At 40.4% G+C, this 23073-nt stretch overlaps 1 long non-coding RNA gene across 1 annotated transcript; it reads left to right on the top strand.

Annotated features, from left to right (window-relative positions):
• Positions 1-957: 957 nt before the first annotated feature.
• LOC127568872 (uncharacterized) lies at positions 958-21270 on the top strand. Its single transcript, XR_007956095.1, has 3 exons — positions 958-1091; positions 15382-15481; positions 21031-21270. It is a non-coding gene; the product is annotated as an uncharacterized LOC127568872 (long non-coding RNA).
• Positions 21271-23073: the final 1803 nt, after the last annotated feature.

The raw sequence follows: 23073 nt of genomic DNA, 5'->3' as shown, positions 1-23073 counted from the left end.
CACCAACTATAGAAACCTTACCAGGGGTTTGAATACAAAGGAAGGATGGCTTTGCCTCACTTATAGAGGGCAATAGTGAGACAGCATCTGCAATACTGTGTACAGTTTTGATCTCCTCATTTAAGAAAGGATATTAATGTGTTGGAAACATTTCAGAGAAGGTTGGCTAGACTGATGCCTGAAATGGGCAGGTTATATTATGAAGAAATATTAACAGGCTAGACTTGAATCCATTGAAGTTTAGAAGAATCAGAAGTGACTTGATTGAAATATATAAGACCCTGAGGGTTGACAGAGTGGCTGCAGAGAGGATGTTTCTTCGAATGTTTCTTATCCCTGCCTCTCACCTCTTGATACCAGCTATTTCCCATCTACACTCTCAGTCCTGATGTACAGTCTCGACCCAAAATATCAATCATCCATCTGCCTCCACAGATGCTGTCTGACCCGCTGAGTTCTTCCGGTAGTTTGTTTTATGTTTCAGATTCCAGCATCTGCAGTCTCTTGTGTCTCTTTTTTTAATTGTCATTGCTTCAAAATAAAGAGTCAGGCAGAGATGAAGCAAAACCTTTTTTCTTGGAGAGTTATGAGTCTTTGAAACATTCCTCTTCAAAAGGCTGTGGAAGCAAAGTCTTTGAATATTTTTAAGTTAGAGATAGATTCTTGAGAAGCAAGGGGTTGAAAAGTTACTGGGTATGGGTGGAATACAGAGTGAAGGTTACAATTAGATCAGCCACGACCTTACTGAATGATGGCACAATCTGTAGGGGCCGAGTGGCCTACTCCTGCCCATTAGCTGAAAGCTTGTAATTCATGTTTTCCCTCCTCATGTTTATGGGGTTGTGAAATACTGAAGATATACCATTCACTCTACTGAATGGCTTAACATCACATTGCACAACGGCATAGGTTTCTGATTCCAGCCAATTCTATCCTGAAACCACAGACCTGAGTGAAGTCCTTTATTTTCCAATCTATTTCTTCCATCCATCTTCATTTAAATCCCTTCAATTTTTGCTCTGTTCTATCCCCTGCACTTTTATTTTACTTTATTTTGTTTATTCTCTTTCTTCTATAGTTTCTTTGCTGAGGTAAGGAATTCATTTATCAAAAAGTCTGCATGCTTGAGATATTACCAAACAATATAAAAGAGACCAATTATTATTTATTCATTTGTGGTTTGTTAAATGTATTTAATAGGTAAAATGACATTTGGCATGAGTTATTTTGGTCCACCCTGATAATTAGTCTAAGTAGTATTTTAATCATTCTTTGCTAAGATAGTTGAGCAATTAAGCTAATAGCATATTACTGCTATTGAAATGAGACCATTGCAAGGAGTAAACATTATGTTGCATTTCCTGCAAATGGGAAGAATTGGTCTATGTTTCTATAGGTTTTTAAATGTGAATTTTTGGTTGCATGATATCTTTTTAGTATGTGATATGGTTCAGTTGTATAATTGGATTGAAACATATGTTGGAGAAATACAGCTTATTAAGGATTGTGACATATTTCTGTAAGTGAAATCTCAGTTAGCTTTTACCTCTTGCCCAGATTTTTTATGCAGTTATCATAAAAACCATTTCTGTAATGGCTTGAACATGACCTGTGTGGACGTACCTCAGTTACGCCCCTTTTCTGCAGAATTCAAAATATTGGAGCTTCTGTGCCTGTAAGTTTTCAACAACAGACAAATAGTCTATTTGTTCTTTTTGGCAACAATTTCCCCGGAGATCCTTGAAGATGTTTTGCAGTATATTCTGGTACAGTATGTGCTCCTAGTGCCCATTAATTCTTGCTTCATCTGAAGTGAGTCTGTTCTGATTCAAAATTGTTTGGACTGGTGGTGCTGCAGAGAATGCGATCCACCATCATTCGATGGTTTACTTTGTATTCTTCTAGCCAGTTATTCCTTTAAAATAACATTGCACAGCACGAATATTACAATTTATGTGTCATTCAGCTACAAAAAATACCTGTCAAAATGACTTCATTTTCAACTGATCAAGTCTGACTAAGATTGGTTTGAGTGTGGCTGTCTAAAGCCTCATAAATCACAAGGCAGTTTGTAACTTTATCTATGGCTCAACCCCAGGCCTATTGAAAGATCTCCTTTCTAAGAGCAGGGAGTGGAAATAGGTCAGTTGCTCAATCCTTAGAGGTTGGAAGAGAGGTGATTTTTACAAATCACTATTGAGAGGTTTTCTTTTGTGACTAAATTGATTTAACATTATTCAGTGCAGCAAAAAAACTGAGAAAACCCCTCTCGTGTGACAAGACAGTTGAGTTCTCCCTCACATGACATACTTAACAAAGAGCTAAGAGCTGGGGCATACTGTACGTATTCTGCAACTCTCCCTGCCCATACGACGTTCTCTACACCATGTTGTTTTTATTTCTAATGCAATTTCTGAAGCTACTTTCAATGTATTAAATTACACAAGATTATTTGTAGGTTTGACTTTGTTTCTTTATTTGGAAAGGTTTTGAAGGGGTGGTATTGTGACTTTCATATACAGTTCTCTAGCTGCGGTGTGGCCTGATTGTAAACATATTGTTAATTATTGTTATACTTCATACAGTTTTTTGGTGTCTATTCATGCCACTAACCCATCAGTAACAAAAAGATTTGCACTTAGAACAAAGAACATTGAACATTACAGCACAGCACAGGCCCTTTGGCCCATAATGTTGCACCGACCTTTTAACCTACTCTAAGATCAATCCAACCCTTCCCTCCCACATACCCCTCCATTTTACTGTCATCCATGTGCCTATCTAAGAGTCTCCTAAATGTCCCTAATGTATCTGCCTCTACCAGCACCCCTGGCAGCACGTTCCATGCACCCACCCCTCTCTGTATAAAAAACTTACCTCTGATGTCCCCCCTGTACTTCCCTCCATTCACCATAAAATTATGCCCTCTCATGTTAGCCATTTCTGCCCCAGTAAAAAGTCTCTGACTGTCCGCTCGATCTATGCCTCTTATCATCTTGTACACCTCTATCAGGTCATTACTCATCTTCCTTTGCTCCAAAGAGAAAAGCCCTAGCTCACTCAACCTATCCTCATAAAATATGCTCTCTAATCCAGGCAGCATCCTAGTAAGTCTCCTCTGCACCATTTCTAAAGCTTCCACATCCTTACTACAGTGAGGCAACCAGAACTGAACACAATATTCTAAGTGTGGATGACTTTTTAGGAAGGTCATTCCAAGAAGATGGCTTTCCCCTTTCTCAAGCCTCTATCCCCATTTCTGATCAGGACATCTATTTATTTTATTGAAATAATTGAGCTAGACTCTTCAGAAACTTGGTGTAATTTTTGACACCTAAGTAAATTCTGTACCTCATATCTAAGCTGTCCTTTTGATCAACTCCTTCCACCACCTTAACATTGCCTGACAACACCCTGCCTCAGCCTCTCAGCTGCTGAAACCCTTTTCCCTGCTTTTATTGTCACCCCAGACTTCAATATTCCAACAGAATTCTAGCTGGCCTCCTTCATTCTTCCTTGAAATAATCTATGAACTTGAGGTCATCCTAAACTCAGCTGCCCTTGTCCCAGTTGGTACTAAATCACATTCGTGGAGTCATAGAGTCATACAGCACAGAAACGGGCCCTTCAACCCAACTGGCCCATGCAGATCAAGGTTCCCATCTAAGCTAGTCCCATTTGACTGCATTTGGCCCTCTAAACTTTTCTTATCCGTGTACCTTTCCATGTACTTTTCCAATGTTGTTAATGTACCTGCCTCAACCAATTTCTCTGACAGCTTATTTCACTCTCTGGGTGAAGAACTTGCCCCTCAGGTTCCTATTAAATTTCTCCCCTCTCACCTTAAACCTATGCCCTCCAGTTCTTGATTCCCCAACCCAGAGAAAAGACAGTGCACATTTATGCCCCTCATGGTTTTATACACCTCTATAAAATCACCTCTCAGTCTCCTACACTCCATGGAATAAAGTCCAAGCCTGTCCAACCTCTCTCCAAAACTCAGTTCCTCAAGTCCCTGCAACATCCTTGTAAATTCATCCATCACTCTTATTCTTGCTGAGCTATATTGGCTACCAGTAAACCAATGAGTTGACTTCAAAATTCTTACTCTTGTTTTCAGACTCTTCCATCACCTGATTCTTCCTATCTACATAATTGCATCCCACGATTTAAACTTCCAAGGTATGCTCGGTCTTCAAATTCGGCACCTTGCTCATTCTTAAATATAAACGCCCTACCTTTGAGGGCTGTGCCTACAGCTGCTAAGATCCAGAGCTCTAGAATTCTTCCACCCATCCAAGCTGTTTGCCTCACTCCTTTTTTTGTTTCCTAAGATGGCCTTAAAATCTCTCTCTTTTCCCAAGTTTGTGCTCCGGTGTCAATCCTTTGGAGGCATGTCAACCATTGTCTTGTCAACAGCCTGTGTGAAAGTGTCACGATGTGAAGGCTGAAGAATACAAAAAAAATTGGGGCAGGAATTCTCTAATTGGTTCCTTGAGTCTACTCACCAATTAACAAGATCAAGGTTGACCTTTGACCTCAATAACATTTTCCTGCCCTATTCCTCTAATACTTGATTCCTTTGGTATCCAAAAAAATTCACCTCTGATTTGAATGCAATCAGTGACCTTACCTCCACAGCTCTCCGTGATGTCATCTCCAAATCAGAATCAGATTTATTATCACTGACATGTCGTGAAATTTGTTGTTTTGCGGCAGCAGTACAGTACAAGACATAAAAATTACTGTAAGCTACAAAAATAAATAGTGCAAAAGAGGAATAACAAGGTAGTGTTCTCGGGTTCATGGACTGTTCAGAAATCTGATGGCAGAGGGGAAGAAACTGTTCCTGAAACATTGAGTATGGGTCTTCAGTCTCCTGTACCTCCTCCCCAGTGGTAATAACGTGAAGCGGGCATATCCTGGATGATGAGGGTCCTTAATGATGGATGCCGCCTTCTTGAGGCATTGCCTCCTGAAGATGTTCTCGATGGCCGGAGGGCTGTGTCCCTGATGAAGCTGGCTGAGTCTACAACCTTCTGCAGCCACTTTCAATCCTGCACATTGGAACCTCCATACCAGGCGGTGATACAACCAGTCAGAATGCTGTCCACTGTACATGTGTAGAAATTTGTAAGAGTCTTTGGTGACATACCAAATCTCCTCAAACTTCTAATGAAGTAGAGCTGCTGGCATGCCTTCTTCATGATTGCATCAATGTGTTGGGCCCAAGATAAATCCCCTGAGATGTTGACGTCCAGGAACTTGAAGCTGCTCACTCTTTCCACTGCTGATCCCTCAATGAATACTGGTGTGTGTTCTCCCGACTTCCCCTTCCTGATGTCCACAATTAATTCCTTGGTCATGCTGATGTTGAGTGCGAGGTTGTTGTTGCGACACCACTCAACCAGCCAATCTATCTCAGTCCCAATACAAGATTCACCACCCTCTCAGTGAAGAAATTTCTCTTCAATTCAGAACTAAGTGGCCTCTTACTTATTTTACCAATGTGATGCCTTGGTTCTACCTTAATCAGAGGAAATGTTCGCTGTACACCCACCCAATCGAGCTTCTTAAGAATTTTGTATTTGGCAATGACATCACCACCTCATCATCAATGATTTTATATTAACAATTTAGCTCAAGGGATCTAACAAAACATTTCCAAGTTTGTTGATCACACAAGACTAAGAGGGAATTTATATACAGATGAGTATACATGGAGACTTAAAGGAGAGATTGACAATCTAAGTGAGTTGGAAACAAAATGGCAGTTGGAGTACAATGTGGAACAATGTGAGGTTATCCATTTGCAGAGAAAACCTTATCTTTTAAATGGTATGAAGTTGAGAAATGTTGATGTTGAAGTGACCTGGATACCTTTGAGCATAAATTACTGAAAGCTATTATGCAGATGAAGCAAGAAATTAGGGAGGCAAATTGTACGTTGACCTTTATTTCAAGAGGATTTAAGTACAGAAGTAAAGACTACAATTCTATGGGGCCTAAATTCAAGTTTATAGGATACATACCCTTAACTTATTAAACTCCAGCAACACTCCTGTGCACATCTGGGGTACCCGAGCCTTACTCTGCATTCTGCCCCTGGCTACGTCCCTATACTGTAGAGTAAGGGTGTGCACTCCACTGAATGTTGATTTCTCAGTAACTCATTTCAGAGACTATTAAACATGGATTTTGAATCTCACTGGTTAATCACCTTTGTCCTTCTCTCCCCACCTATTTGGAATTGCTTCAACATTTTCTCTTCCCACAGCAATTTCACAGAGATCAGAGGCAGAGCAGAACTGAGAGAGTGCATGTGTGTTCCAACCTCCACCATTCCATATACCACTATATACATATTATACTCCAAAACGGAGCTTCATGGCACTTCTGATCATAATCTGTACTCTTTGAACATAAATATCTACAAATGTGTAAACTAAATGTGAGACTTGTGTTCCTGACAATTGCTTCAGCTTATTAGAGTTCTTCGTAAATCTCATCTGTTACTTTTACTGCTCAATGAATGCTTTTTATTACAATCTTGTGAATATAGACCTGTAAGGTTTTTTCTTGCATTATGATTTATTTTTACCTTTATGTGCATAAAGTAAGCTGCATTTTTCCCAATTTGTCTTTCTGGTGAAAGCAAGAAAAATAATGTGGTAGTGTTGTGAGTGAATGCCAATTACTTCTGTATGTGGAAAATGTTTGGATAAGATGCTTGTGTGGGAGATATTTTAAACTAGAACGATTCATTCTTATGGATCTCAAATCTCAGTATCACTTACAACCAGATGGAAAGACTAAATACAGCTTTTTATTTGAATTGTTTCAGCCAGATTATGCAATTAAGTCATTGGCACCCAGAGCAACATTGATCAATTACACCGTATTTTCCTGCATGGTTCATACTAACACAGTTTCTGCTTCAGATAAAACTTTCACTGTTCAAAGCAAACTCTTACTAATAAAGTCAAAGAAGTTTACAGTGTGGGCTCTTCAGCCCTTCCTAAGTGCATTGGCTCTCTGATAAAGTAATCAAAGTCTAATCCCATTGCTCTTTTCTCTCTATTTTAAGCAGTTAATCAATTTCTTCTTAATATCTATCAATACCTTTGCCTCTATCATCAGGCCTTCAACAACCCTTTGTGTGAACCAATGTCTCCTGATGTTTCCCCTTGTACCAATAGTGCTAATTTTTAATTAGTGACCCCTTGCAGTTGACTCTCACTCTTTAGGGACATAGCCAAGGGTAGAATGAAGAGTAAGGCTCAGGTATCCCAGCTGTGCCCAGAAGTGTTGCTGGAGTTTAATAAGTTAAGGACATGCAGCCTATAAACCTGAACATAGAGCCCATATAATTGTAGTCTTTACTCATGTACTTAAAACCTCTTGAAATAAAGATCAACACAACATTTGCAATCCCAGAAAGCAAATATTTCTCTTTTCCCATTTTCAAAATGATTCATAATTTTAAAACTTGTTATTAACTTTGCATGAGCAGTAATTTCCCCAGCACCTTCTTTCTCACCTCCCAATTCTGGCATTATATGGGCGCTTCTGAAAATGGAGCACCCTAAAGCCACAGTTCTCATGCCAAATCCACATCCAGAGAGCTTGAAGCATTGTTGCTGCACTTAACTTACTTTTTTCTCTACCGGCATGTTACTTTCTGTTTTTAAAATTCATTTTTTTTCAAAAGGCAGGGAACATAAAACATGCTATCATTACAGCAGTGCAATTTAACATCTTTGATCACTTGGCATTGTGCAAGTCATAACATTAGTGTAATACAATATTCAATGCAGGTACAGAGGGGCTTTTGTTCCAATGCTTCTTTCATATCTGAAGGTATAATATCAGAGCTGCGATAAGGAGATAACTGGCATATTACATTGTAATAAGAGGCAGCACTGATTCTATGTTGCAAACAAAAGCCTTCCAACTGTATATTTATTACCTACATAGAACAGACTAGTCTTTCTTGTTGGAATAATTTCAGCTTAAGTGCCATATATATGTTTTCTTGAAGTTACCAACATGCCGGTATGTGATTTTTCAATGTCTGTTCAATTCCAAACTGCCATTCTTTATAGCTACATCTACAGTTATCCCTGGATAACAAAGCCAAGAAAAACTAAGGATCTCTGTAGTACCTCAGCAGCTACCCTGTTTGAGTTATCATAACTCAGCACAGACCAAGGATCAAAGCTAGCTCTGCTCTGGCTAAATATAATCAGATAATAGTCAACATTTGCACTTGAAATTGACAATTTAGTTTAGCTAAGAGTCAGCATGAAAATAGAGGGATAGAATTTTTTAAAGATGGATAGTGAAATGACTTGGTTACTTCCATAATGTTCTGGACAGTCAATGTTAGCAGTACTAGTGAAATAAGAACTGCAAAACCATGCAAGAGGTGAAGCCAAACTTGGGTTGTAATTGCATAGCACTATGTAATAGCTTAAGTGATATCTCAATATTCCATGTATTTAATTATTTTGAACTGCAGTACATCTTCCAAATTCACCAAAGGGATACGTGAACCAATGTCACTGACCTCTCCCGGGCCAACATCTGCCTCACTGAGGCCTGAATCGCATTCATTCACCTTCATTGGGCAGATCTCATATACCTCAGGCCTGACACCAGATTCCTGAAACAGATATAGAGCTCTGTCACAGAAAAAGAGATCCAAGTGGAATGTGAATATGCAATACATTTTAATGTAAATCATACTTCTGTAAATTGTCATTCATCTTGTAGCAATACACATGATTTTGATGTGAAAATAGTCATTGTAGTATCAGTTAATCTCTTTTATTCTTCAATAGTTCATTGTCAACTATTTACACAGTTTTATTTTCCGCTGTGTGGAACAGTGATATTATCTTAAATGGTCATTCGCCATGAAAAGATTCCTCAGTGGATGCAACTCTTTGAGTATACAGTAGCAAATGTTGCATTTCTATCACAGTTGTCAGTAGAAGTTGCAGCAACAACTGACTGTTGGAATCCCTCGCCCATGATGCTCAAAGTAGAGAAGGAACATTCAGAATAGTACTGAGAACCTCAAAATCATTATTGGAAGCATAGAGAATCCCAGAGTAAACAGTAGAAGGAGAAATGCAACATTTGCTACTGTATACCACTGAGGAATCTTTTCATGGCTGAACGACCATTTAAGATAATATCACTGTTCCACACAGCGGAAAATAAAACTGTGTAAATAGTTGACAATGAACTATTGAAGAATAAAAGAGATTAACTGATATTACAATGACTATTTTCACATCAAAATCATGCGTATTGGTACAACATGAGTGACAATTTACAGAAGTATGATTTACATTAACATGTATTGCATATTCACATTCCCTTGGGCTGGTTCTATTTGATTTTCAATTGAATTGAAACTATAAATATGCGATTTAGCCATACAAGTAGAAAGGAAATTCCAAGCATCTACTTAACCTATAGAACATTCCTCCGATGTTCTGGCACAAAGTCATTTTGTGAATTCATCTACACAATAAAGGCCACTTTATAAATTGAGTAATAACCAAGTACTGAAAGCTCACAGTGCAGAAATGGAAGTCAGAATGTCAGAAACCAGTCGCAAAGTTTCACTGCTTAGTGATGTCTGAAGTTACTTCCTTTGGTGAAAGTACTGACATCGATTGTGTTGAATCCATCTCATTTAAGCCATGGAACTAACTGTCAACAGCAGAGGTGTGCATGTGCCCAATTTTTGTTTGCAGTCTTACCCTCTGGGAACGTGGAAACGAAAGATTACAAAAGAAACCAAACTTTCAGGCTAACCAGTCCGTGCTGGAGTTCCTTCACTTATTGAACAACTAATCCTGTCCACATAATCTATTCCCACATCTCTGTATTTACCCTTCTTTCAGCTGGCTATCTTACCTATTCTTAAATGTTGATCTAATGTCTGCCTCATTTACCTGCACTAATAATGTGTGCTACAGCCTCATAACCATTGGTGTCAACTCCTCCTGGCTTTTATCCTCTGCCAGATGTTTACATGTAAATCTTACATTTATGTCTTCCGATTCTAAATATCTTGACCGTTGGAAAATATAATTCTTCATATTCTTCTGTATCCTTTCATAATTTTAGAACTCACTCTCAAATTATAAGCTCTGCCACCTTAACAAAAATGTCTCGATTATTCATGTCTTTGTTTCATTTTTATTTATGCTAAACATAAGCCTATTAATATACACTTTATCCAATTGATTGTTTCCAGCCATGAGAGTGTGGAGACCAAAACCATGCACAATACTCCAACTGTGGTTTAATTAAGGTTTTAAACAGATTTACTATTACATCTGGACCATATGTCACATTCCTTTTGCCATAAAACCCAGTTTTCATTAGTTTTATTAAAGGTCTGATCCACTTGAGTTGTTGCTTTTAATATCTATTTTATTAAACCATCTTATCAATACCTCATTGCAGTTTCTTTGTAGTTTCCTCTACTTCAAAGTAAACAATTTCTGCAAATCTGAACCCCATTCTATATAGATCGAAATAATCAAAATTTAGTTTGAAATTCACTCCCTCTTACAAAGGCGCACTCTTAAGACTAAGGCATAGCATGCTGGATATGTTTTTTGTTCTGAGGGATGCCTCAGAACTAGCATTCCATTTTTTCTTACTCTTATTTCTTCAAGCAGCCTTGAAGGAAAGGTTTAGAAGCCAAGGTAAAACATCTCACGATGGGTGGCATCACCTGTACCTCTGGGATAAAATCACCACAGGTTCAGCCCTCAAGTCTGCTCTGCCATTTAAATGATCATAGCTGATCTATTACCTCATTCTGTAAACCAACTTTTACTTAATGTCGCTTATCAAATGTTGTTAAATATCCAACAGTTTCAGACTTAAAATTCATATTTTGCCTAGCATCAATATTGTTTGTGGAAGAAAGCTCCAAGTGTCTATCACGTTGTGTGTAGAAGTTACTCTGCACTTCACTTACAAAGTCCTTGTGGGACACCATTAGTGATGGGCATCCAATCACAGAAACAATCCACCCTCTTGTCTCCAATTACCAAGCCTATACCGTCATTCAGTTCTCAGCCCTACTGAGCTTCCAGTGACCTGGCACTTGCATTCCAGATTCCATTTCCACTCTGACCTTTCTACCTTTGGTGTCCTACACAGTTACAGCAAAGCTCAAAGTAAGCTTGAAAAACAGTGTCTCATTTTTTGTCTAGGCACATTGCAGCCCTTGGGACTCAATAATGAATTCAACAATTTCAGAGAACTAGATTCTTTGTTAGAACTTGCCAGTTCTGATACAAGATCATCCACCTTATTCGTTTTTCTCTCTCTCCACAGATGCTGCTGACCTGCTTGGCATTTCCAGCATTCTCATTTTTTTCTCATTTCTGGCAACTGCTGTACTCTACCTCTCACAATTCCAGCACATTGTTTTGTTTCTTTTTCCCCCTCTCTCTAATTGCCCTAATTCATCTATTAATGAGACAATTCCAAAAAAACATTGTGTCAACTGCAGTCTCCACACTATCTCAGACAATCCCTTGGTTTTCTCCATCCCTACCCCACCCCACCCCCCTCGCTGCAGCTTAAGACACACTTTTGTTTGTTTCCTTCCTCCTGCATGTCTAATAGAGGGTCATTGACCAGAAACATTAATTCTACAGACGCTGCCTGACTGGCTGAGTATTTCCAGCATTGTTTTTTTTAAATTTCTAACCTCAAAAGTCTGGCTTTGATATATGAACTATGCCCTTAGGCTTGGACTCCACAACAAGTCAAAATAGTTTTTAATCTATCTATTCCCTTGATAATTTGAAAACTTCATTCAAATTACCTTTCAATATAATCCTAGTTGCTGTAGTCACTCTTTGCCATTTAACTATTGAACTCCAGGTAACTTTGCTCTGCAAGGCCAATATATCTTTCCTATAATATCATACACAAACTGTTCTCAATATGTAAGGTGTGATCTAAGCAAAGTTTGCACAACTGCAGTTTAACTCCTATTCCCTCACAGCACAGTCCTCCAGATATAAAAGACAGCATTCTATTAACTATTTTGATTATATTAAAAGTTGTTTAGAGCAAAAAGGATTCTCAAATTTGTTGTGTGCTGAGACAGGGGAAGTGAACATTATTTTAAATAATGCTCAGCCAAGGAAGGTGTAGCGCAGGCAAGAGTGAAATTATGTCTATATACATATATTTCAAAAGTGATTATTTAATAACACTGTTATCTATTCCACATTAACTTATTTTGTTATGTGAAATTCTTTCCTGAACTTTATACTTGTTGATTTTGTGCATTACTACATTACTTATAATTTCATCTCTAGAACCTAGTGACCATATTTGATTGAGAAGGGGTAACTTTTTTTTATAATATTTATTACTGTCTTTGATTTCAAAACAGCCACTGGATTGAGAACAGTGAGACAATATTGATCAAGAAGATATTCAGGATGGGGGGAGTCTGGCATTATACAGTGAAGGCAAAAATATACATTCCTTCAAGTCCACTATCGTCACAAAATAATGTGATTTCATATACGGGAAATCTCTACACAATTCTTGACATATAAAGCTGCTTGATGTTGTCTTCCAAGGGAATATATTGAGTCTGCTTGTTGTTTGGATAGTTCTCGTCCTTTTGTTTTGCAGTTTCTTGATTATTCTCAGCTAAAGAACCTCCACCACATAAAAACTATTCAACCACAGGAAATACACTACTCTGTTGCCAGTGTAGTTTAACAGGTTTACAGATGTAAACCTAAATTCTATTGCAGTATTTAAATGACTGTTGTGCAGCAGTCCACTTGAGTCACAACAGCCAGAGGCTAAATCTTCCTTTCTGCTCTCTTTTTATTCTGATGTGATTCACAATGGAAACTTCTCATTGGCCACTTCACCACACCTGCATCATTAGAAAACGCAGATTATGTGAAACAATTATAACACACACATACCACTTGGGAAAATGGATCACAGGATGTGATTAACTGGAATTTTCCTAATTTTATCTTATAAGTACCAAACATGTTTCAACTTCTACAAGAACCAGCTGCAGCATTTTAACACAATCTAAATCCCCCTATAATTGCGACTAAATGATTGCCTCTAATAATTTCTAACAAGCCATAAGCTTCCAACATTTGGACTACGTTCTCACAGAATTTACAGGAAATGTGTTAGTTTATCAAATCTTTATTGGAATATCTGGGAAAATTGTCATTGAAATGAAGACCCACTGCTGGGCATGCATCAGAGTTTGTGTGGATTTCACATCACAAGACGGATCTGAGGTCAATCCAAATTGCCAGTCTCAACAGCTCAGAATGTCTGAACAATAATACAGTATATGGGGGACTATTTTGAGATTGGCTAAAGAAGAAGCTTCACAGGCCAATTAACCTGTGCTAGAACTAATGCAGGGATGCTTGAGGACAAAAGAGGTTGCAGATACGGGAAACTGGAGCAAATAACAAACTGCTGGAAGAACTCAGTGGGTCATGCAGTGTCTGTGGAGGCAGAGGGATGGTTGGCATTTTGGGTTGAGACCCTGTATCAGGACTGACAGTGTAGAGGGAAGATAGAAGGTATTTAGAAGAGAGTTGAAGGGGTGAAATGGAGGCTGGTAGATGATAGGTGGAATCAGATGAGGGAGGGATGATGGACAGATGGAAGCAGGTGAGGGAGGGGATAGGAAAGGTGAACCAAGGAAGAAAAAACCCAGGTGGAATTAGATAAGGGGTGGATGATGGGCGGATGGAACCAGATGGGGCAGGTCATGAGTCGGTAACAAGAGGGGGAGGAACTGGAAGGGTGAACAAGGCGAACAAAGGGAGAGAGAGACCCTGAGTGGACTGGTGGGAGTGGGAAAGGAACACAGGGGAAGGGGGTTACCTGAAATTGTAAAATTCAACGTTCATGCCATTGGGCTGAAGGATACCCAAGAGGACGAAGGGATTATGTTCTTCTAGTTTGCATGTGGCCTCACAGTGGCAGTGGAGAAGGCTGAGAACAGACAGGTCGGTGTGGAAATGGGAAGGGTTGTTGAAATAGTTTGCAACTGGGAGCTTCAGATGGCCATTGCGGACAGAGCATTGGTGCTCCGCAAAATGTCGCCCAGTCTATGCTTGGTCTTGCCAATGTAGAGGAGGCCACATCGTGAGTACTGAATGCAATAGGCCAGGTTGGAGGAGGTGCATGTGAATCTCTGCCTCACCTGGAAGGGCTGTTTAGGTCCCTGGATGTTGGTGAGGGAGGAGGTGCAGGAGACATGTTGCACCTTCTATAGTTCCAGGAAAATGGGGAGCGGTGGATGGGAAGAGATAAGCAAATAAGAGAGTCGTGGAGAGATTTGTCCCTGCGGAAGGTAGAAAGGGAGGGAAGGGGGAAAATCTGGCTCATAATGGGATCCCGTTGGGGCTGGCGGAAGTGGCGAAGGATGATGTGCGGAGGCTGGTGAGGTGAAAGGTGAGGACCAGGGTAACTTTATCTTTGTTCTGTCTGTGGAGAGCAGGGGGTGGGAGGGGGTTTGGAGGCGGTGGGGAGGAATGGTGAGAGCAGACATATGGGAAATGGAGGAAGTGCGTGTGAGGGCTCTATCAACTACGGCAGAGGGGAAGCCATGTTTCCTGAAGAAGGAGGACATTTCAGAAACAGTAGAGTGGAAAGCCTCATCTTGAGAGCAGATGCGATGGAGAGGAGAAACTGAGAGGATGGGATGGTGTCTTTACAGGAAACTGTGTGGGAGGGGGTGTAGTCGAATCTGCCCATCATCCCTCCTTTATCTGGTTCCACCTCTCCCCTACCAGCCTCTATCTCTACCTTTCCCCTGCCCCTCCTCTACCTGGCTCCATCTGCCCATCATCCCCGCTCGTCTGGTTCCACCTATAACCTCGCGGCCCCTGTCTCACCCCTCCCTTTCACTTCTACATTCTGGCTATCTCAGACCTGAAGCAGGATCTCAACCCGAAATGTTAACCATACCTTTGCCTCCACAGCTGCTGCTTGATCCACTGAGTTCTTCCAGTAGTTTACCTTTTGCTGCAGGGATGCTTGATACTGATATTGGGAGAGATGGAGATTATCTATAAAATCTATAAAACGTATATTGCAGGCTTTGCATTTCCCCAATTGACATGGTCACTGAATAAATACAGAAAACATTGCAAATGCTCAGCAAAGCAAGCAGCATCTGTAGCGTAGAAAACAATGTTAACATTTCAGTTCAGTGACAATTTAGGTAGAGAATTTAGTCAGAATATTAATTCTGTTTCTCTCTCCAGAGATGCTGCCTGACCAGCAGAGCATTTCTAACATTTTGTTTTGCTTGTATTTCAGGTTTCCAACACCTGTAGTCTTTTGATTTTAATAGGTTTCATCCAATAATATTGAGGTGAATCTATGGTCCTATACTTCCAGCATGAACTCATACTCTAAGGTATGGAGAAAGGAGGAATAAGGATGAATTGTTTTTCTGCTGTGTCTGTCTTATTTGTCCTTTAAGTGCAGTTTTCCACCATAAGGACAGGATACCATCTCTATACAAATGTATAACACACTCTCAGTCGTATCACTCACCATTTATGGGGACCATGCTGAACCTACCTCAAGGGCTGCTACTATGGGCACTTAATAAGGATCTTATTTTTTGTTCTAAATACGAGAAGGTTTTGTGACTTGCTTCTTTCATCTGCAGTTTCATGTTGAAAGTCCATCAATCCAGTATTTCTTTTGTTGTTGTAATAGGAATTCTATGAGAATTTGCAAACAAAAAAAAGAACAGTTTGCCTACCTTGAGCTCCAGAGTACAATTAACAGTACCTGGTGCATCATGGTGCAATGAATCAATGCTATCTGTGCATCCAAAGTTATCAACAATTATTTTGCAGTATGTTTTCATATCTGAATGAAATAACCAATGTTGGGTGACTTACTTGGATTCTATTACACATATTCATTAAAACATATGTGATTCTAAGATGGATTGACAGGTTGATGAGGAGAAGCTGTTTCCTTCCACTGGAGGGCCTGGAACCAGGGGTACAGTCTTATGATAAGGGGTTGGGCACTTATGTCTGAAATGAGGAAAATTTATTTTTATTTAAAGGGCTGTAAATTATTGTACAAAGTATGTTCCAGGATTCTGTACTAAGTTGCTTTGTATAGATAATGACCTTTCAAAATATCTTACAGCACTGAACATGTCTAACGTGAATGCCCAATTTGTAACAAGAAATCCATTTTCAATTTTGATTAATACTTAACAAATTATTACAAATACTTATGTACATGACCTCCTGAAATTGTCAAAATACCCTTCAGACTAATCCAGCTGAATCATGCATTCTTGTGAATCACATTCACCTTAATGAGCACTATGTTCACGCTTCGAGTTCCTGACAGCTCAAGAATTTCAAACGCTCTCCATGATCAGGATAAGGTGGCATTCAACAGAAGGAATTAATGCAGAATGGATGAAGGGTCAGAAAACTTCAAGCCCTTTGGTTGCACTGAAGTTGACCAACAAAATCTATGGCTCTTACAGTAACCACTAACTGACTATTCGGAAATCCTGAAGCATGGACATCTGGTTCACAGGGGCCCTGGTTCCTATGCTCCCTTTAATCTCACCTGGTTCTGTTTACTATGCTCCCTTAAAACTGACTGAAGCCTTATTTCCCTTGAAACCTATCGAGTTGACTGGAAAATTTATTATTATACTGCATAACATCTAACAAAAGTGAATTAAAGTGTGTTGGAGTAGACACACTTGAATTAAATTTGTATTGTGGGGAATAACATCCAATATCTACTGGTCCAGCACCACCAAAGTCCTGAACAAGCCAGATGAGCAGAGTTTTACTGTAGTTGGACAAAATGATGGCAGGGGTGGTTACCCTCAGTTTTACATATCAACATATGAATTAGGAGCAGGACAAGGTCACTTGACCCCTCAAGATGCTCTATCCTATCAATAAGATTATGACCGAACTGACTAATCATTCCTGCCTTTGCTTAGTAACTTTTCACTCACTTGTTTTACCAAAAGTCTGTCCGACTCTGCTTCCACTGCCATCTGAGGAAGAGAATTCCAAAGACTCACAGCCCTTTTGAGAGAAAAAATTATACTCTCTCTGTCTTTTGGGTGACCTCCGATTTTTTGAGCAGTAGACAAGACATCTTTATTAGTCACGTGTACATCAAAACACACAGTGAGATGCATTTTTCGCGTAGAGTGTTCTGGGGCAGCATGAAGTAGCCCTTCATTCTAGGCACCCTCATAAGAGGAAACATCTTCTTCACATCGATCAAGTTTTCAATTTTGATCAAGTCCCCTCTCACTCTTCTTAACCCCTGAAGAGTTACTCATTTTATCATGCTTACTTTCAATGCAAAGGGGAATTCCCTTTTGTACCATAAGCAGTTCATGAGATCCAGTTGAAACTAACATTCCCTTCTAGAGAAGCCAACACTTCAGATTCCTTGGTATCACTGGGTTGCTTGATGCAAGCACCAGCAAGGATCTGAAATAAAAAGGCAATGCTGGAAGTGCTGGCAGACACAGTAGTGTAGTGGTTAGTGTAATGCTATTACACTGCCAGCGACCTGGGTTCAATTTCCGCCACTGTCTGTAAGGAGTTTGTAAGTTCTCCACGTGTCTGCGTGGGTTTCCTCCAGGTGCTCCAGTTTCCTCCCCCATTCCAAAGATGTACGGGTTAGGAAGTTGTAGACATGCTACGTTGGCGCTGGAAGCGTGGCGACACTTGCGGGCTGCCCCCAGAACACTCTATGCAAAAGATGTATTTCACTGTGTGTTTCGATGTACATGTGACTAATAAAGTTACCTTATGTCTTATGTCTCAGCAGGACAGGCATCATCTGTGAAGAGAGAAACAGCATTACATTTCAGTTCGAAGACCTTTCCTTAGAACTTGGAAAAGTTAAAAATAAAACGAGTTTAAAGTTGTAAAGGAGGTGAGACGAGGGGCAGAGAGAGCAAAAGGGAAGGTCAAGGATGGGAGTGATACAGGTGCTGGCTTAAAGAGGGTGATAAAAGTTAGTGAATAGCAAAAGTTGTATCTGGGGGAGGTGTAAGTCAGAGAAGACAAATGAAGTCTGAGGAAAGAGAAAAACTGATTGCAGGAAATCTGAGACGCAAGGCTGGAATGGCCGATTATCTGAAATGGCTGAATTCAAGGAATTTCATTGCACCCTGGTGTATGTGACAATATCTGAACCTGAATCTGAATCAATGCTGGGTCCTGTCTTTTGTCTTCTACGTTGTTCCAACAAAGTTAGACATGAGCTAGAGGAACAGCAACTTAACTTCCAAATTAGCACATTACAGCCCTTAGGACTCAGCAATTAATTTTAGATAATCAGCCATTCCTGCCTTGTCTCCCCTATTTCCAGCAGTCATTATTTATCCCTCCTCTTAGGCTAATTTCTGACTCCATTTGTCTCTTTCTGTTTACACTTCCTCCAGACAAAGCTTTTGTTACTGCTAAATGAAAAACACGATGATGCTGGAAGAACTCAGCAGGCCAGGCAGCATCCACGGAGAAAAGCAGGCGGTCAACGTTTCGAGGACTGAAGGTAGGAAAAGGGGAAGCCCAATAAAGTCCTGAAAAAGGGTCCTGACCCGAAACGTTGACCGCCTGCTTTTTTCCACGGATGCTGCCTGGCCTGCTGAGTTCCTCCAGCATCGTCGTGTTTTTCATCTAGATTCCAGCATCGGCAGTCCTTTGTTTCTCTTTTGTTACTGCTAGCCTTTGCCACCCGCCTTCAGCTCCACCACCACCACCACCACCACTTGTGTCATTCAATCTCTTCTGAACTGACCTAGACACAAACCTTCCCTTTTGTTCTCTATGCTTGTTTCCTTCCCCCCCACCCTTTGTTTTCCCTTATTCCCGTGGCTCCCTCCCCCGCCTTCACAAACCACCCATCACCTCCCTCTGGTTTCCCATCTCCTTCCCTTTACTCCGTGCTCTACTGTCTTCTTCTATCAGACTCCTTCTTCAGCCCTTTGCCTCTTCCACCTCAGCTTCTCACATCATTCCCGTTTATCCCCCCTCCCCCACCCACCTACCTTCCCCCTCTCACCTGGACTGCCCTATCACTTGCCAGCTTGTGCTCCTCCCCCTCCCTCCACCTTTTTATTCTGGCTTCTGCCCTCTGCCTCTCCAGTCCTGATGAAGGGTCTTGACCCGAAACGGCAACTGTTTATTTCCCTCCATAGATGCTGCCTGACCTGGTAGTTCCTCCTGCATTTTGTGTGTGTTGCAACTTTAAGCTTGCTTTATTTCCAACTTCTTTCAGTTCTGATGAAACATTAACTCCATTTCTCTTGCCACAGATGCTGCCTGACCAGCTGAGTATTTTCGCTTTTTCTGTCTTCATTGCAGATTTCCAGCATCTGCTCTTTTTCAGTTTACACTTTCCAGACGCACCAATCTGTTTGTCTTTTATTATCCATGAACTGTGGAGGCAGCGAAGTGAAAAACTAACACAGGCGCTTCCAACTATATCCCTTAAATTAACAGATTAAAGAAAAAATTATATAAAATAAGATACTTTTATTAGTCACATGTACATTGAAACACACAGTGAAATGCATCTTTTGTGTCATGTTCTGGGGGCAGCCCGCAAGTGTCGCCGCACTTCCGGTGCCAACATAGTATGCCCACAACTTCCTAACCCGTACGTCTTTGGAACGTGGGAGGAAACTGGAGCACCCAGAGGAAACCCACGCAGACACGGGGAGAACGTACAGACTCCTTACAGACAGCGGCCGGAATTGAACCTGGGTCGCTAGCGCTGTGATAGCATTACGCTAACCACTACACTACCGTGTTATGTGGGCAGGCAGGGTGTATACAAATGGACACCTTGGACCATACAGATTTACATTGGGTGACTAGATGCACCAATGCAAATGCAAAAGATGACATGCTGTGTGAGACAAGTATGGGGGCAGCAACATAGAATAGCATTCTATTCCCAGCTCCTGCATGCAACAATTGCTTACCAGGAGATAAGTCACTTGCTTGAAAGATGAGACCTAGTTGTTTGAAATTGGAAACTTCAAATTCCATCATGATCACATGACTATTTCAGCACATCTCTAAGGCACAACCATTATTTACAGCAGTCCGGGAGATATTTGTGTCCCTGTGCCCAGTGGAGAATCTAACCTACAATATTAAATGGCAGCTGTCACCTTTAAAAAAAAAGTCTTGTGGAACTCGTATAGTAATCTAGTAATCTGCACTTATATAACATCTTCAATGTCTTAGAAGTATCCTCAGGATAGTTCAAAGGAGTGTTATCAGCGAATAGTTGACTTGCTGTTGCATGAGGGCATATTCAGACAGGTGATCAAATGCTTGATCAAAAGAGACAGGTTGTAAAGAACAACTCAGAGCAGAAGGAGGTGGGGGGAATTCAGTGCTTACAGAGGGAACTCCAGAGATCAGTGTAGCAGTCAATGGATGGGATGGTCAAGAGGCCAGAGTTAGGAAAGTGCACAAAGAACAAAAATGCTGGAAACACTCAGCAGGTCAGGCAGCATCTGTGGAAAGGCAAACAGTTAAAAACTTTAAGTCTGTGACCCTTTGTCAGAAATTTTATTTCAGATTTCCAGCATCTGCAATTTTTTGATTTTCAAACACTCAGGAAAGTTTACAACCTTCAAGGTCGGTGGACATGACAATAGCAGAGGTCAATGAAGTTACAGTGAAAGGATAAGGTAATGGAGGGATGTGAACAGAAGGTTGAAAACTTATCAGGTGATATTGTGGGGATGGGTGCTAATATGAACACAAGTTTGGGAGTCACTGTTCCATGACTATTCAAAGTAGGGAAAGAACATTTGAGATGATATTGAGAATCTAAAGTCCCTGTGTTGGGAGCACACACATGCACTGCATAAATAGCTGAAGGAACGGATCACCTCACGAACTACACATCCACCCACCCCTTCAGGTACCTCCTGCCTCATCTGTGGAAGAACGTGTGGTTCCCACATTGGCCTAGTCAATCACCTCAGAATTCCACAGAGGAAGGGTGGAAGCAAGTCATCCTCGATCCTGAGGGACTGCTGAAGAAGAAGGAGAAGAAGTTGGGCCAACAGGACTCAGGAAACAGAGCAGAGTTTTGAAATGAGGTCAACTTTACAGAGGGTGGAAGACGAGTTGAGAGCCAGGAGAGCACTGGAATAGGTGAACCTGGAGGTAAAAAATATATGGTTGTGTGTTTCAGTGTGTATTTACAGAGACAAATAATTGGTGTATGTGAAAGAGTAATTAGGCAACACTCAACTTCTTGAGCATTATCTAAGATCTAAGGTACCTTTATTGATCACATGTACATCGAAACACACAGTGAAATGCATCTTTGCGTAGAATTTCCTGGGGGAAGCCCACAAGTGTCGCCACGCTTCTGGAACCAACATAGCATGCCCGCAACTTCCTAACCTGTACGTCTTTGGGATGTGGGAGGAAACCGGAGCATCCAGAGGAAATCCATGCAGTCACAGGGAGAACGTACAAACTCCTTGCAGACGGTGGCCGGAATTGAACCCGGGTTGCTGGCGCTGTAATAGCGTTACGCTAACCGCTACACTACCATGCCTGCCCCATTATAAATCAAGAAATAACATACAGACACCAAGCCTGCTGCTTCACCCTACGGGCAAAGTGATTTCCTTATTTTTGCAACATGTGTATTACTTTCTTACAGAGAGGAACTGCTTGTTCTCCATGAATAAGTGAACAGAATAGGTATTAAAAACAAGACCATTGGGGGAGGTCTTTCACAGATCTGAAGCACGGCACTGATCAAGTTCACTGCCCACATCTAACCTTAGAAGCCCTCTTTCAGACATTCAGCTCCATATGCTTGGTGTTGCAAAGTGAAACCAGACATTGTCCTCCTCCTGTAAGTGATTGCATTGTCGGGATTTGTCTTAATATAAAAGCAAATTGACTCCTTTTGATCTCTGCAGGTTGGTTTCTAATAATGAAGAGAAATCAAATTGTCAGCACTTTGCTTCTGCGAACCTTATCAGGAAAACAAAACCCTGAACCATTATGGACATATAGTGATATTTGTCTGTCTTAAAACATCTGATATTAGAATTTACAGATCTATGAAAATCGGTCAGGTTATGCTAAAACCTGGTAATTTTTTCTTTTAATTTATAAGTGTGTGGAGCATGAGGAAAAGTATGCAAAAATGTATAGTGTTTTTAATGATGGATAGCTTAGCAAGAGAAGTGAAAAGAGGGCTTTTGAGCAGGCCCTCAGTGTCACCCTGACTTCACTGCTGACTGACTGTTGATCTGTCCCATTCTTCCGTGCTACAACACTCTTCCTGACAATAGAGTTACAGCCTGATTCTCGAAGTGAGATTCACTTGTCACCTCTAAGTTACCATTCAAGGTCACCACTGCAAGCGCTCATCAGTGGCTAGGGCACTGAACCCAGATTAATTTCTGAGTCATTAAATCACACTGAGAGGAACAGCATCTTTCAAGTAGTATAAAGAGGGACATTAAGAGGTTGGTGAGTGGACAGAAAAGTGGCAGCTGCCATTTGAATACACAAAAAAGTGAAGTAAAGTATTTTGGAAAGGCGAATAAAGCAAAATGGCAATTTTATGAACCCAGAGGAACAACCATAAATATATTATTCTTTAAAAGTCAGAGATTGGAAATGAGTCATCGTTCCAAGAAATGTCCATGCTGCATAAAGAAGGAAGTTAAAAGAAATAATTTAACACAAAGAGTTAACTTAACGTGTACTGCTTTTTCATCAGTGATGATCAAAACTAATTCCATTACATCATTCAAAAATACCCTACAATATAACATAAAAAGGGTTGTCAAAGTATATGGAAAATAGGTAGAAAATGAGTTGCTTAAAAAATTAATCTATGTGAAAGGTCTAAATGCACAAAGAGCTATGTATTAAAAAGTCTATTTTGGTAAAATTAAATTATTTAGTTAACACAAGTTTGCAGAAGTAT

The sequence above is a fragment of the Pristis pectinata genome, chromosome 3, assembly GCF_009764475.1.
Source record: "Pristis pectinata isolate sPriPec2 chromosome 3, sPriPec2.1.pri, whole genome shotgun sequence".
Taxonomy (NCBI): Eukaryota; Metazoa; Chordata; class Chondrichthyes; order Rhinopristiformes; family Pristidae; genus Pristis; species Pristis pectinata.
The sequence above is the reverse complement of the archived record's forward strand: the minus strand, read 5'-3'. Positions and strand labels throughout refer to the sequence as shown.